Genomic DNA, 14,534 nt, shown 5'->3' with positions numbered 1-14,534 from the left:
TGTATATACTTGGCACCCATCCCTTGAACATGCAAAAGTATCCTCCATTTTTCTCAGGCTCCATGATTCTTGTGGAGTTAGGTTAGGTGCTACTTTAAGTAGGAAGTATGCTGAAAGAGGGTGTTCAAAGGATTTTATAATAATATAAGTGATGGAGAGATAAGTTTTTGTGTTGAGGTGATATTAGTATTATTGGTGGTCATTGGTGAGGGGTGGCCCGCTGAGGACAAGAATTTCATTACTCTATTCAATGAGTGATGTTCATGTATAACATAGAAAAGCTGACCATGGTATTTTTTTGTCTTACATGCAGGTAAGGAATATAGTGGGCCATAGTATTCTTTTGTGTTATATATGCACTTTCTAGTAATGATGGTTATTGAAAAGTATAAAAGCAAGTCAATAAGTCTTCAAATCAAATAGTTTTCTTACTATAATCAAAGACCTTTTTTATTTTTTCAATCATTCACATTTTGTAAATAGTATTGAAATAGTTTATACGTTATGATTAAACCGTAGTGCAATTCATTAAACATTTTGTTTTCAATTAAGTTTACAAAATACAAATTTAAGTATAAAAATATTCTTAAGCACTGACTTTTTAAACATATTATATATGTGTTAACATTTTATCAAAATTAAGGATAAAATCACTAATTTAAGACATTTAATATTCTTACGATTCTAACAGTAGCAATAATATTGGCAGAAAATTTTAAGAGAAGTTATTATCTATTCTTGTAAACTACTTTTTAATATAAATCATATCATAGATAAATTTTGATCGTATAAATTATTTTGTAACATAAAAAAGAAGTGATGTTGTTTATATGAAGTTTAAATTTTATCCTTTTTGAATTGTCAAAATATTAAATTTTTAAAATTTTAAATTTAAATGAAGGATAAACTACAAAAAATGTACCCAAAAATTTTGTTGCTGACAAAAATACACTCAAATTTTGTTATCGACAAAAATACTCTCAAATAATTTAAAAATACGACAACCATGCCCAACATTAAATATGTATTTTTCAAAAAATACTTTAAAGATTGAATCTTGATATGATTTTACATAACCATGATTAGAAAATAAGATATTTTTATATCCTTAAAATTTGGTGATTTCAAGTATATTTTTTAATTTTTTTGTCAACAACCAATAATACTTTAGAAAAATAAAAAAATATATACTTAGCGAAAAATCACCAAATTTTGAGAATAATAATATCTCATTTTTTTAATCATGCTTGCAAAAAATCGCATAAAAATTCAATCTCTAAAGTATTTTTTGAGAAAGACATATTTAATGTCAGATATTTTTGTCGCGTTTTAAAATTATTTTATGACATTATTGTTGATAGCAAAATTGCAGTACATTTTTGTCAGCAACAAAATTATTTGAGTGTATTTTTGATAGTTTATCCTTTAAATAAAAATATTTACCAAAATAATTCGAACAAATTCGTAACAAAATACACCAATTTTTTAGTTATTAATCGATTCAATTGATACAAATATTCCGAATTTTACTCAAGTAGTGGAATAATAGTGACATTGCGTTAGCTCATAGATAGTCCCACGCTAGGACTATTTATGTTTTAATCTAAAGCTCAACATCCTTCGATAATTGACATTGGTGGTGGAGATTAAAAAAAAATATTTTCGGGACCAATACAAAATTTTTATATAAAGAAATTTTATAATAATATTTATATTAAAATAACATTAATAAATAAAATTATTCTTAAATTTGTAAAAAATATGACAAAAAATAAATATTTTACAAAATAAGATATTTTCAAACATTACTCTTCGAATCTTAATTGACTTGAAATTCTTAGTCATGAAATCCAAATTAAAAATTTTAGTCAATTTTATAATATAAATAGATAAAGTCTCATAAAAAAAATCATGTTGTAACTTAATTTTAAGTTTTTCCTACACTAATTTAAAAAAAAAAATAGTTTGTTGAAAGGGTGTGTAAAAACTTTGTTGATGTTTAGTCAATTATTGTTATTATCTGAAATAAAAATATGTTTTTAGTGAAGAATAAAAAAAATTGTAAAATTTGTTAGAAATATGACAAGAACTAAATAGTATTACGAATTTCCCTTTATTAAGGCTAATCCAAACATACACTATATAGTGTAGTTTGTCAAGCAACTATTGCTGCCTTCAAAAAGCAAGATACATCAAATGATGTGACTATACTATGAGTGAACCATGAGGGTGGATTTTCTTGACGTCAAAGAGTTTGTTCCTGGTCAATGATAAAAAACGTGTGTTCTTCACCTACTCCACAAGAATTTCTAGGCCACTAAAGACATTCATTTTATTCTTTCTTCTTTCTTTTTTGCATGGCTAACCCCCACTACCCACATTATTCGATAAGTTTTTTTGCATCTTTCCATGGAACAATCTACCATAGTATTTTTCTCGTTGTTGATACATTATTGAAAAACTCTACTTGGTGCGGACTCTGGTGGTTTATTTTTTTCATGGCTAAGACGACTAAGTGGGCCAAACCAAATGAATGCTGACATGTGGCTTAGTGAGTAGAGACTAAAAGGTTTGTTTGACTTTGCTGATCACAGTAACTTAGGTAATCGTACAAGAAAAAAAATTTGGATGGTTAATTAGGAACATTATCCTTGAGAGTTAATCAGATTCAAGAAAAAGGGCCAATTAGGAATTTCAAAAAACTTGTGTACAAAAAACCTAGATGACCAAAATGCTCTCCACGCTTGAGTTTGAAAGGTTTTCTGTGGATGGCAATCATGACCTAGGATTCATGTTGAGGTCAACTTGGACCATTGTTGACGGCGAGTTTTTAACCGTTGGTTTCATAAGTATGCCCCCCGCGTTGTTTAGGGGGAGGTATTTGGCTGTCGATCGTCTTTTGTTTTGGGCGCATTCGGTACAGTAGCAGATTCAGTCACTACTGCGTCGTTCCAGGTCCGCAACAATCGCCGAGGTTAGGGTGGCTGACTACATCGAAGCCTCCTCCGATCTGCGGCTGTGTATCTTCTTATTGTTTAGGTGCAATCCATAAAGCAGCATATGCAGGCACTCAACCTCATTCTAGGTCTGCAACATTTGCCGCTGTGTGGGTGGTTGTCGACGTTGAAGCTGCCTTCGATCTGAGGTAAGTGTAACCTTTGATTTGTTTTATTCTTTCCATCTCATTCGTCTCTTGTATGATTGATGATGAATCTGCATGTTGCCAACTTAAATGCCCAGTTAAATCCAAAGAAGAATTGTTCTGTGGGGAGAACATTTACACTAACTTCATGACCTGCATAGTATTTTTTGTGTTTTGGGTAGTAATTAGTTTATTGCAGCAAACAAGTTCGTCATCTTTATTCTTAGCCGTTATGGTTAATTTAATTCATTTAATTTAATTTAACGGACGATTTTATCATCTTCCATGTTAGCCATTATGGTGCATAGTACTTTTGTGTTGTTGCTAGTTATTAATTTAATTCATCGCACCATGTTATCATGTTCTTTCATAGCCATTATGCTTCATGTTTTTGTATTATTGATAGTGATTAATTTAATTGTAGTAATTAATTTAATTCCGCGTACGATCTGTCCTGTTAGTCATTCTGCCAATCAAATATCTTGTCCCTGGTCTTTGGTATTAACACTTAGCCTTTTGAGAATGAGAATTTCTTTACATTTAATTGTTGTGCTGTGCATTGGCTGCAATCATGGGATTTTGTAGTGCCCAAGTCGTTTCTGGTTTATGCAGGACACAGTGCTGCCGATTTGAGATGGAAAGCCATGGAGAAGGAAGTTCCGATTCCTCCGTCCAATGGACAGATGGATGGAGCATGGACTCAATGGATAACAACGAAAAAACTACTGCACAGTCACTAGAGATTGAGGAAGGTCAATCGGCAGCGGGGGATAGAGAAGATGGTTCAGTGGCTGGTGATGAGGGGTCCATGCTGGTACCAACAGAAATACACGTTGCGACTGACAATCCATATGGTGACGAAGAATCAGGATCAGTAGTTTTAACTGCCGCTGCATTAGAATCAGCTGAGTACAATAGTATAGAAGAGGCGTACAAAGCATATGTGGCTTTTGCGAAGGTGACTGGATTCGCTGTATGAAAGGGTGATTCTGTGAAAAATGAGGAAGGGAATATCGTGCGGACATTCTTTTATTGCAATCGATAAGGTTTGCGTGAAAAGACGCATTATGAGAGGGTCGATAGGAATAGGGCTTATAAACTAGAGACCAGAACCAATTGTTATGCCAAGTATGTTGTATACTTGGACATGAGTTCTAGGAAGTAAAGGACGAAGACATTTATTGTGAATCATAATCACGATTTGGCCCCACTGGATTTCACCAATGTAATGGCGCCGCGTCAGAAGCTGACAGATGGAGACAAAGCTCACATACACAGCATGCATGAAGCTGGATTCTAGACAACTAAAATCATGGGGTTCTTTGCTCACTTATCTGGTGGATATCAGGATGTCAACTTTATCAAGAAGGATTTGTATCACTATATGGATGATGTTCGGTAATCCCGCATTGTTGAAGGGAATGTTGCGGCAGTGATTATTTATCTAAAGGGTAAGACTGAGTTGGATCCGTTGGTAGTTGTAAAATATTCGTACTACGCTGAGAAGCATCTGGGTAATCTTTTTTGGTCAAATGGCCACATGCAATATGATTATGAGTGCTTCGAAGATGTGTTGGAATTTGATTCTACTTACAAGAAGAATCTATACAATAGGCCTCTGGTTATATTTTCTGGTACTAACCACCATAGGCTGACTATTATGTTTGGTTTTGGTTTGCTAGAGGATGAAAATATTCCATCATATAAATGGTTGTTGGGCTATTTTCTGGAGGTTATCCAGAATAAAGAGTCGAAAGTCGTTGTCACGGATGGTGATGAGTTTATGAAGGAGGTGATTCGGAGTGAATTCCCTAATGCGACCCATTGACTCTATAGCTGGCACCTTGCTCGAAATACACTTCAAAAAATAAAAGATCATGATTTTTGTGCTGTGTTCAAGACAGCTGTGTACGACCATTTTGATGTTAAAGACTTTAAAGATTACTGGGCAGAAGTGGTGCGTAGCTTTGGGTTGGAGGATAACGATTGGATAGCAAGCACATACGAGAAAAAGGAGCAGTGGGTTCATGCTTACTTGTGCGACAAATTTTGTGCAGGTTTGCGAACAACATCCAGATGTGAGGGCATCAATTCATCATTGAAGAAATTTATAAAATTTGGAAATTGCTTGCTTGAGCTAGTGGAGAACCTGGATCATGTTGTGAAAGAATACCGCAACAATGAGTTCATTACGGATTACAACTCATTATATACTGATCTTGTGCTGATGACCAGATTGGAATCTTGATGGGGGATAAATGTCGGTCTAGAATCTTGTAAGTATAGTTTAAACCAACATTTTATCCTCAATCAAAGTTTAAAAAGGTTTGTCACAATACAAATCAAAATAACCGGGAGTATTAATCCCGGGTCATTCTCCCTAGGAATTGCAATTGAGTGCTCAATTATTGGCTCTGAAGAGATTCAGGGTTTTGTTTGAAATAAGCAAGAAATGTAAATTGTAAGAAATTAAACAAACATGCAAGGAATTAAATGAAAAGCAATAAAAGTAACAAAAATGGAAATTAGATGGCAAAAAGAACTCTTGGCTAAGGCATAGAAATTGAGATCATCATCCTTGTCTAACAATTATATATTGACAATTATGAGGGACCAATCCATCAAGTCTACTTCTATGCTTGAAGTATGTCAAATAGGCTTGATCCACATCAACCCATAAGTCCAAATCTAGCTACTAATTGACTTAGTAGTAAGCTAGCGTCAATGGGTATCAAATTGACCAACAAGGGTTCCCAAATCACCAATCCAATTAGACCCAATGACTTAAGGTCACTCAACTCCTTTAGCCTAGGCCAAGAGTATAGAAAATTACTCCATAACTAGTGAAAATATTTTGTCAAACACCTAGAGTGCAATAAAGGCAAACATCATAAAATGCAAGAATTAATAAAAACTATAACTAACCCAAGCAAGAAATGAATAATAGCCACTAAAGCAAACATCAAAAGACATGAAAACATAAAATTGCATTAGAGGAAATAAAAATCTAACAAGGGTTCATGAAAGTAAAAATGGCAACATAAAGAAATTAACAAGAGAAACTAAGAAGATTAAGACAATCGAACAATAAAATATAAAGAGAGTTGAACTAAAAACAAGAATTAAAACTTGGATATAAGAAAATTTGACCTAGACTACACTAAAGTCTAGAGAGAAGAAAGAGCTTCTCTCTCTAGAATTCTAACATAAAACATGGTGAAAAATAAACTATGACTACTTGGTTCATTCTCCCCTCAATCCTTGGGTTCAATAGCATCAGAAAATGAGTTGGATTTGGGCCTGGATGGCTCAAACATTTCCCCCAGCGTATTGCCTTTAAGTTGGTCATGTGCTGCTTGTCACCCGTATGCATGGGTCACGCATACGCGTCGCTCGGAAGATTTCCTTCCCACGCGGACGCATGGGCCACGTACACGTGTTGCCATGAATTCTGAAAATACTCATTTCTTCATGAATTCTCCACTTTGCATGCTTTTCTTTTCACTTCTTCCACCCAATCCTTGTCTTTATGAACCTAAAATCACTCAACAAATATATCAAGACATCAAATAGAATTAAAGTGAATTAAAATTAGTAATTTAAAAGCCTAAAAAGTATGTTTTCACTATTAAGCACAAATTTGGAGAAATTCACAAAACCAAGTCTCTTGAGGGGTCGGTTAGTAAGCTGTACACAAGGAAAATATTCTTCTAGGTAAAGAAATAAACTGAGAGTGTTGGTGGGATGATTGTATTGCACAAGGACAGGTTTGGTAGCACTGAGAAGTTTATGTTGAGGAAGTTTAGAAAGCCACATTGTGTCCATGCGGTGCTATATGATAGGAGTTCTGACAAGTTCGAGTGTTAATGCAAGTTGTGGAATAGTGTAAGTATTTCTTGTGGTAGCATATTCTGTGTTCTTAAAGAGCTGGAGATAGAAGAGTTGCCTAATCGATTGGTTCTTAAGAGGTGGTGTAAAGATGCCAAATCTGATAGAATTAGTACAATAGAGGTCCAATCAGATCCAAAGTGGGTATTCTGCATTAGGTACGGTGCATTGTGGGCTACTTGTTTGTCTATGTGCTTCTTGGTAGCACATGGTTCAGAAACCTACGAAAAAGTGGTGAATGTAGTCACGAAGATGTCTAACGAGTTAGAGTCCATGTGCTACATAGGCAACAAGGGTGGACAAGCACATCCCGCTGGAAATCACATTGACATTGGATATCTTTATATCATAAGGTCAAAGGGTGCTCCTCGAGGCAACACTAATGCGAAGAATGGGAGACGTTGCAGAAGGTGCTTTGGGTTTGGTCATGACTGCCACAACTGTTTGGCAGATTAAAACAATCGGATGAGGTTTGATTCTTCTTTATAAATGACATCGATGTTGAGCTCCATAATTATCAAGTTTAGATTGAATAAGCAAATTATAACTTAAAATTGACTAATGTGCATTTACTTTTAGTTTGTTCATGTTGCTTCTTAAATTGTCATATGTTTTCCTATTTGAGAACATGCTGGTTTTGTTGCAGGAATCAATTTCCAGGTCGAGGCGAAGCCAGAGCCATGGCTGGAAAAGGGGTCGCGATACTTAGTATTTGCTGCGAGCCAATCAATGTGTGGTTGTTGGAGATGAAGGATAATCCATTGTCTTGTAGTCCTTTTGACTGAAGATGTCGTCACATGGATGTTGACTTTTTATTTATTTTTTTGTAGATTTTATTTTTGAGTTTCGATGCATATGTTTGTCATATGGGAGATTCATACTTGATGTTAATTTTATTGAAGACCTACTTAGATACCTTCAATTCAAATAGAATTTGTCATGGTTATGCAAAGATTGTGTCCCTTAATGAATTGCTTATTCGTTCCTAGGGTAAAGGTTCACATGTGATTTGTTTGAGTTCCAGGATAACCTACTCTAAACCTGTGCAGTTCAGTTATTGGTATTGCATTGGGTTTTAAATTACCATGGTTTCATTGTTGTATCGTTCATGTTTAGGTCGAAGTTGTCGTGTTCACTGCTCACTTGGGTTGGCGTTTGGTGTTGTTTGATAGGGATGTTGCTGAATTTTTGGCTTAATCTACAAAACAAATTTCTATTTTATTTGTGCTACCTCTGCTAGTTTTATAATTTGATTGTCAAGGGCTTGTATTTGTAGCTTTAATGTTAGTACCATTATCTACTTTTATCTGCAACCATTATCTATTTTTATCTACCACAGGAGTTTTTCAGAAAGGCAAATTAACTTCTGGAGGGGGGGGGAGGAGAATGTTGTAGTTATTAAGAATTTGCATATGCAGTCGTCTCAATCGGACTGAATAATGGCGTTAAAAGAAATAAACAAAGATGCCATACTCCATGTCTGAATCATTTAAAAGCAAGGGGCACTCTAGTTTTATACCATGGAGAGTCAACACAAATGAGACCTTACATATTTATGTCACTTGTTCCACACCTAAATATGTTTAAATATTCAAGTTTTTGGAAATTCCCAATATAGGATAAAATGATTTGCCTAAGTTACTTAAGTGGCAAAAGATTTATAAATATTTTACAACTAGATACACTGAGTCGGATGGGGTATGCGTGTTGGGGTATTTAGCGTTTGGAACATGAAGATTGAACTTTTAAGTTTTGTTGCACGCTTCAATTTAGTTTGGTGTTTTTTTTAATGCATATGTATTTTTTATTGTAAACCCACTTATATGTCAAATTTATGTCTTTTTAAGAACAATTAGGAATTATACAACCCACTTATATGTTGAATTTCACAAAGCCAATCCAAACACACCAAGCACACGTATTGTGAAAAGCATTATTTATGGGTTGATACATTTCATCGTGGACATTAAGGTATAGTAATTCATATCTACTTCAAAACTTGTTTAGTCCCAAATTTACACTAAAGTACCAAGTTAAAATGAACAGGCAGCAACAAAGTACAGATGCTACCAATATCAGATGTCGATAGCATTTTGGTCTACAACTTGTTGACGTTAGGATTTTTGCCAGTAAAGAATTTCATAAAAATAGTCGCGTTGTAGATATAGTCTCTAAACTGACAGAAATCCCTTCGTACAAACGTGTATGAAAGAACTGAAGATTGATGGTTTAGAGGTTATAGAAACTCTCGTTGTAAGTATAGTTACTAAACCAAGCAATCAACCTTTCTTACAAAAGTTGTGGTTGTCACAAGTAACAAACCCCTATAAAATTGATAACCAAGTATTTAAACCTCAGGTCGTCTTCTCAAGGAATTGCAGGGAGGTATGTTCTTATTATTGGTTATGAGTTTGTAAATTGGGGTTCTGGAGTTTGGGCAATGCGCACAGGTATATTTTCAAGCAATAAAAATAAATAAATATCTGTAAAATAAAATCTTGGCAAGGTATGAGAACCGGAAGTCCTATCCTGGTTATCCTTATCAATTGTGATGAGAATTGGATTTTTCTCCCACTTTGTTAACCTCTAACTATGAAGGTAAGTTAAGTGGATGAATTAATTCTGATTTCTCAAGTCCTAGTCTTTCCTTAGGAAAAGTTAGAGTTAGTGGAACTCAAATTAATTCTTGAAGAATTCCAATTTTCAATCAACAGTGAGTTTGATAACTCAAGAGTCTCCAATTATTTAACCAAAGCCAAAAGGGAAGAAAGTCTACTTGAATGAAAATAACTTGGATAAACACAGAGCATTAATAAATTAAAGAGAGCAATCATAAGTCTGAAATACCTCAAATTATATTAAATAAAATATTCAAATCATAACATGGAAAAGTTCATAAATTAAATTGGAAAAATAAATAAAAATAAAGAACCTGGGATTAAGAGTCACTCCTAAAACTAAGAGAAGTCCTAAATCCTAATCCTAAGAGAGAGGAGAGAACCTCTCTCTCTAAAAACTACATCTACTCCTAAAATTGTGAATATGAGAGCCTGATTTTGAATGGATGCATTCCCCCACTTTATAGCCTCTAATCTGTGTTTTCTGGACTGCAAACTGGGTCGAAAACAGCCCAAAATTCGCTGGTCTCGAATTCAATCACGTTGGATTTCCGTCACTGCAACGTGGCCGCATGGAGCACGCAACTGGAACCGCGTCGTTTGGACCTCTGTAGCTAAAGTTATAGCCGTTTGAGTGCGAAGAGGTCAGGCTGGACAGCTTAGCTATTTCTCCAACTTCTTGTATTCCTTCCACTTTTGCATGCTTCCTTTCCATCCTCTGAGCCATTCCTGCCTTATAATCTCTGAAATCACTTAACACACATATCAAGGCATCTAATGGTGATAAGAGAGGATTAATATTAGCAATATGAAGGCCAAAGAAGCATGTTTTCAATCAAAGCACATAATTAGGAAGGCGAATGTAAAACCATGCAAATAGTATGAATAAGTGGGTAAAGAGTTGGTAAAATCCACTCAATTGAGCACAAGATAAACCATGAAATAGTGGTTTATCACTTGTGCACAAGCAAGAGTAGTTATGTCTTTTGCAGTTTCTGGGATTGGAGATAGTAGATTAAAGGCAACACTAAAAGAAATGTAAATTGCATGTCATCCTTAAGCACAAGCATGCAATAATCACTCGGTTTAAATACAACAAGTCAGGATATGGAATAAAAAATTATCCAATACAGCAATACTTGTGTTGGGAATATCTACACTGAATCCTGCCAGTTATATGGGTATTACCAGAAAATAATTGTATGTTCGGTTACCTGTTGAAGTCCATGCGTGCCAAATTAGAGGGCAAAAATACCTTTGACATTATCTTTTTCTGATATGGTAGTCGCACACTGAAGGGCATGATCAAAATAAAGGAAATATCGGCATGTTCGGACCATATAGTTGGGTTTGATGAATTGGAACAAAGTTCCTCCAATATCCCAATGCAACATTGACAATTTTCTCCCGATTGTCATTGTGATATCTGAGCAACATGTGGACGGTAAGGCACATGCGGCTGTAGTCGGTTACTTTCTGTATTTGTTGGTGTCAAACAGTTAGTGTATTGTCACAACAATATACAACAGATTTAGTGTGATATTGGTTTACCTCAGCGTCATAAGTACCCCATAGATGATACATTATCATCCATTGAGCAACAAACATCCCACAATCGTTGCTAGCACGTGTGGAGCAGTGCAAAGAAACCAAACCACAAATTAGTTCGCCGGTAAAGGAGGACAACCTAAAAGAGCCCATGTGGCTGACATAAACATGCTAACATAAACAGTAATAAACAACTTATCATTATAATTACACAAGAAGAATGGATATAATTTCCAAAGCTATTTCAGAAGTTTTAGAACAATAATTAGGTGTACTCTATATTTACATGAAAGTAGTGCAGTCTGAATGAGTTTACTTAAGCATGTGTATTTTTTAAATTAATACAAGTAAACTTTCTTTAATTATATTTTAGCCTGAATTTTAAACCTATAAATCTTTTAGCTGAATTTGAAACCTTTAATTCTTATATTAAACTCTAGAATCTGCTTTTAAAATGAATGAGCCATAAAATTTATTCTCAATAAAACATCAGTTAACTTTCAGTAAAAAAAAATTAACTTTTCACATTTGGGGAAACTTAAACCATTCAAAAGGAACATAACTTATTCGAATTTCAAGATCAAAATGCAATGAGTGACTGGTCTGCGTAATGGAAAACAAACATGGTCGATAGATCAACGTGAATGCATTAAAAACATGAACATATCAACTCTACATTATTTAATACTTTCTGCCATTTATGAAGCAAACTAGAAAGACAAGTCATTACCACTGTTGACTACTCATTTGATTTTTTACAATAGTATAATACAAAATACATAGGACAGAATGTACTTGTAAGGATCTTGCTGTACTACTGCTGGCTCGAAAATTTCATATTTGCTGACCAGTTCTCGACCTTTCTCAGGCATGCCGTACCACCTGTCATGGTTGAGTAGCTCCTCTAGGAATGTGGCTTGTTCAAGGAATGAAGTTTAGTTAGCGGCAACAAGTAGCAGCAATAAGTTGGAATTCAAAGTATAGTTTTTGTGTGTTTTGCTAACCACTATCTTAATCTCTCTACGATACTTTGCTCTTATATTTGCCGACTTGAGTGAATTAATATAAACTACTTACCGGCAGACTACGTCGACAACCACAAGAAACCAGTGACTGTGACACCAAATGGGACAATATATCTGTGGATGTTATAAATAATTAAGATATCCGGTCAGCCATTTTAGCAGCAGCGCGGATAAGGCCAAGGAATAGTACAAAATTGTTGTTGGCTTACCTTGTAGACACAGTTGACCTTGGCCCATGAATGCTGTCTCGATGGTGGTTAAAGTTGCATGTGGAATTGGGCCTCTGCTTATTACAATTTGCTGTGGAGAAAAAATGGCACACCCATGAGGTGTTTAGTTACACAATATGAACTTTATGGACGACAGAGAAGTCAACCATGAAGAGGCTGTAAAATAATACACAATAATTAACGACATACTCACCGTGAAGGTTGTTGGCAGAAACCAATGCAAATCAATTGTCTCCAGCCTAAGCATTGATGCCACGAGAATCAGAACCTGCACCATACATGGAGGACATCCAACAGGGAAAATTTATTAAAGGAAAAAGAAAAATGTGATTATGTTGCATGCAAAAATTAATTTAATATTTGAGGCAAAGAGGTTAATTACGTCATCTATAACTTTTTTACCTTAGGAACTAAGGGCCCAATCTCATTTACTGTGGCTAGGATCGATGCATTGTTGCTGGAGGAAGTTAGGTGATGCGTGAGCATCTTATACCCTTTTCCCTAGCATTTGCTAGTTGTTTTTAGCTAGGTTTTATTTATTTTTACTTGATTTTAGTGCAAAAATCCCCTTTGGATGCTTCTTTGAGTTGTTTTGGTGTTTTTATGATTTCAGGTAAAATTTGGAGCAATTTGTCAGAGTTTGGAGCTGAAAAGAAGAAAGCTGTCAGCACCCTCCCTGGGTGCTAAACGCCCAACTGCCATTTAGCACCAGTAGGGGACTTAGGGCCAGCAACGTTGCACCCCCATGGGTGCCAGCAGTATTCCGGATTACCCCTCTTCAGGCCTCTCGAGTGGATTTAGCACTTATTAGTTTTATTTTAATTTCTTTTTGTAATTTTATTTACAAACAATATCTTTTAGGTTTAGAATTTATTATTTTATTTTATTTTTGTTTCAAATTAGTTTAGTATATAAAGGAAAAGATCACTTGCATTTCGAATCTTCTTCTTTCCGCACTCTTCAGAACCCTAGTTTCTCTGTAAGTCATGAGCAACTAAACCTCTTGGTTAAGGTTAGGAGCTCTGTTTATTTAGATGGATTAGAACTATTATTCTTTTATTTTAATTAATATTTTGATTCAATTCTAAGGATTATTTTCGTTCTTAATCTTATGAACTGGGTGGAACGAGAGTATGTCCCTTTTCTACATGAGTTCTTGTGATTCTCGAGAGAGTTATCTCGCTTGAACTACAGCTTAAAAACAAATTCCTCCTAAACTGCTAATTACACGAACTGATTGGGATATGTGATATAAAATCCTGTTAGCTTTGGGTAATTAGGGTTTTTGTGGCGCTAAATTAGTTTTTTGAACTTAACCCTCTAATCGGAATTAAGTGACCACGAGAGTGGTGGTTAATGAAGGTTAGAGGAAGCTAAATCACTAAGAGATTAGGGTTTAGACACTTATGGTTTGCCATAGAATGAATCGTGTATTGTTAAAATAGTTGGTAAGAACCTTTAATCCAAAAAGATAAACATCTCCGAAACCTTAACTGTTTTCTCATACTATTTTCACACCAAACCCTTATTTGCTTTCTTTATTTTCCTGTTTATTGTTTATGCGAATTTCAACCATCAAAACCTCCTTTTGTTCGCCTGACTAAGTCTAGCCAGACAACCATTGTTTGCTCAGTCCGACAATTCTTATGAGATCGACACTTACTCACCTGAGGTATTACTTGGATGACCTGGTGCACTTGCCGGTTAAGCTATGTGAAATCCTAATTCGCGTAGCATTAGGGCAATCTGAGGTTAATTGAATCTTATATGTGCTACTAGTGACATATTACCTATCTTTGTTCATCCCCTTATACCTATCGGTCGACGACCCAAATAGAATCTTTTTTCCCTTATGCGAAATGCCTCTAGACCCCTTCTTCTCAGATGATTTAGATCGGCTGTAACGGCGAATAAAGTGGAAGGAGCCATTGTCCGAGCTATTCAGTGGTGTAGCAACGGGTACATAATTAGGATCTTCTCTTCTAGTGGTTGTTGCACTAGTCTTTCGCATCTTGTACGCGTGGATTGTTTTCTTTACATCATTTGTCGTTATGCCTGCTTTCGAAAAAACTTTTGTGTTTGA

Source organism: Arachis ipaensis, chromosome B2 (assembly GCF_059453495.1).
Source record: "Arachis ipaensis isolate K30076 ecotype BB chromosome B2, ASM5945349v1, whole genome shotgun sequence".
NCBI classification, from domain to species: domain Eukaryota; kingdom Viridiplantae; phylum Streptophyta; class Magnoliopsida; order Fabales; family Fabaceae; genus Arachis; species Arachis ipaensis.
The sequence above is the reverse complement of the archived record's forward strand: the minus strand, read 5'-3'. Positions refer to the sequence as shown.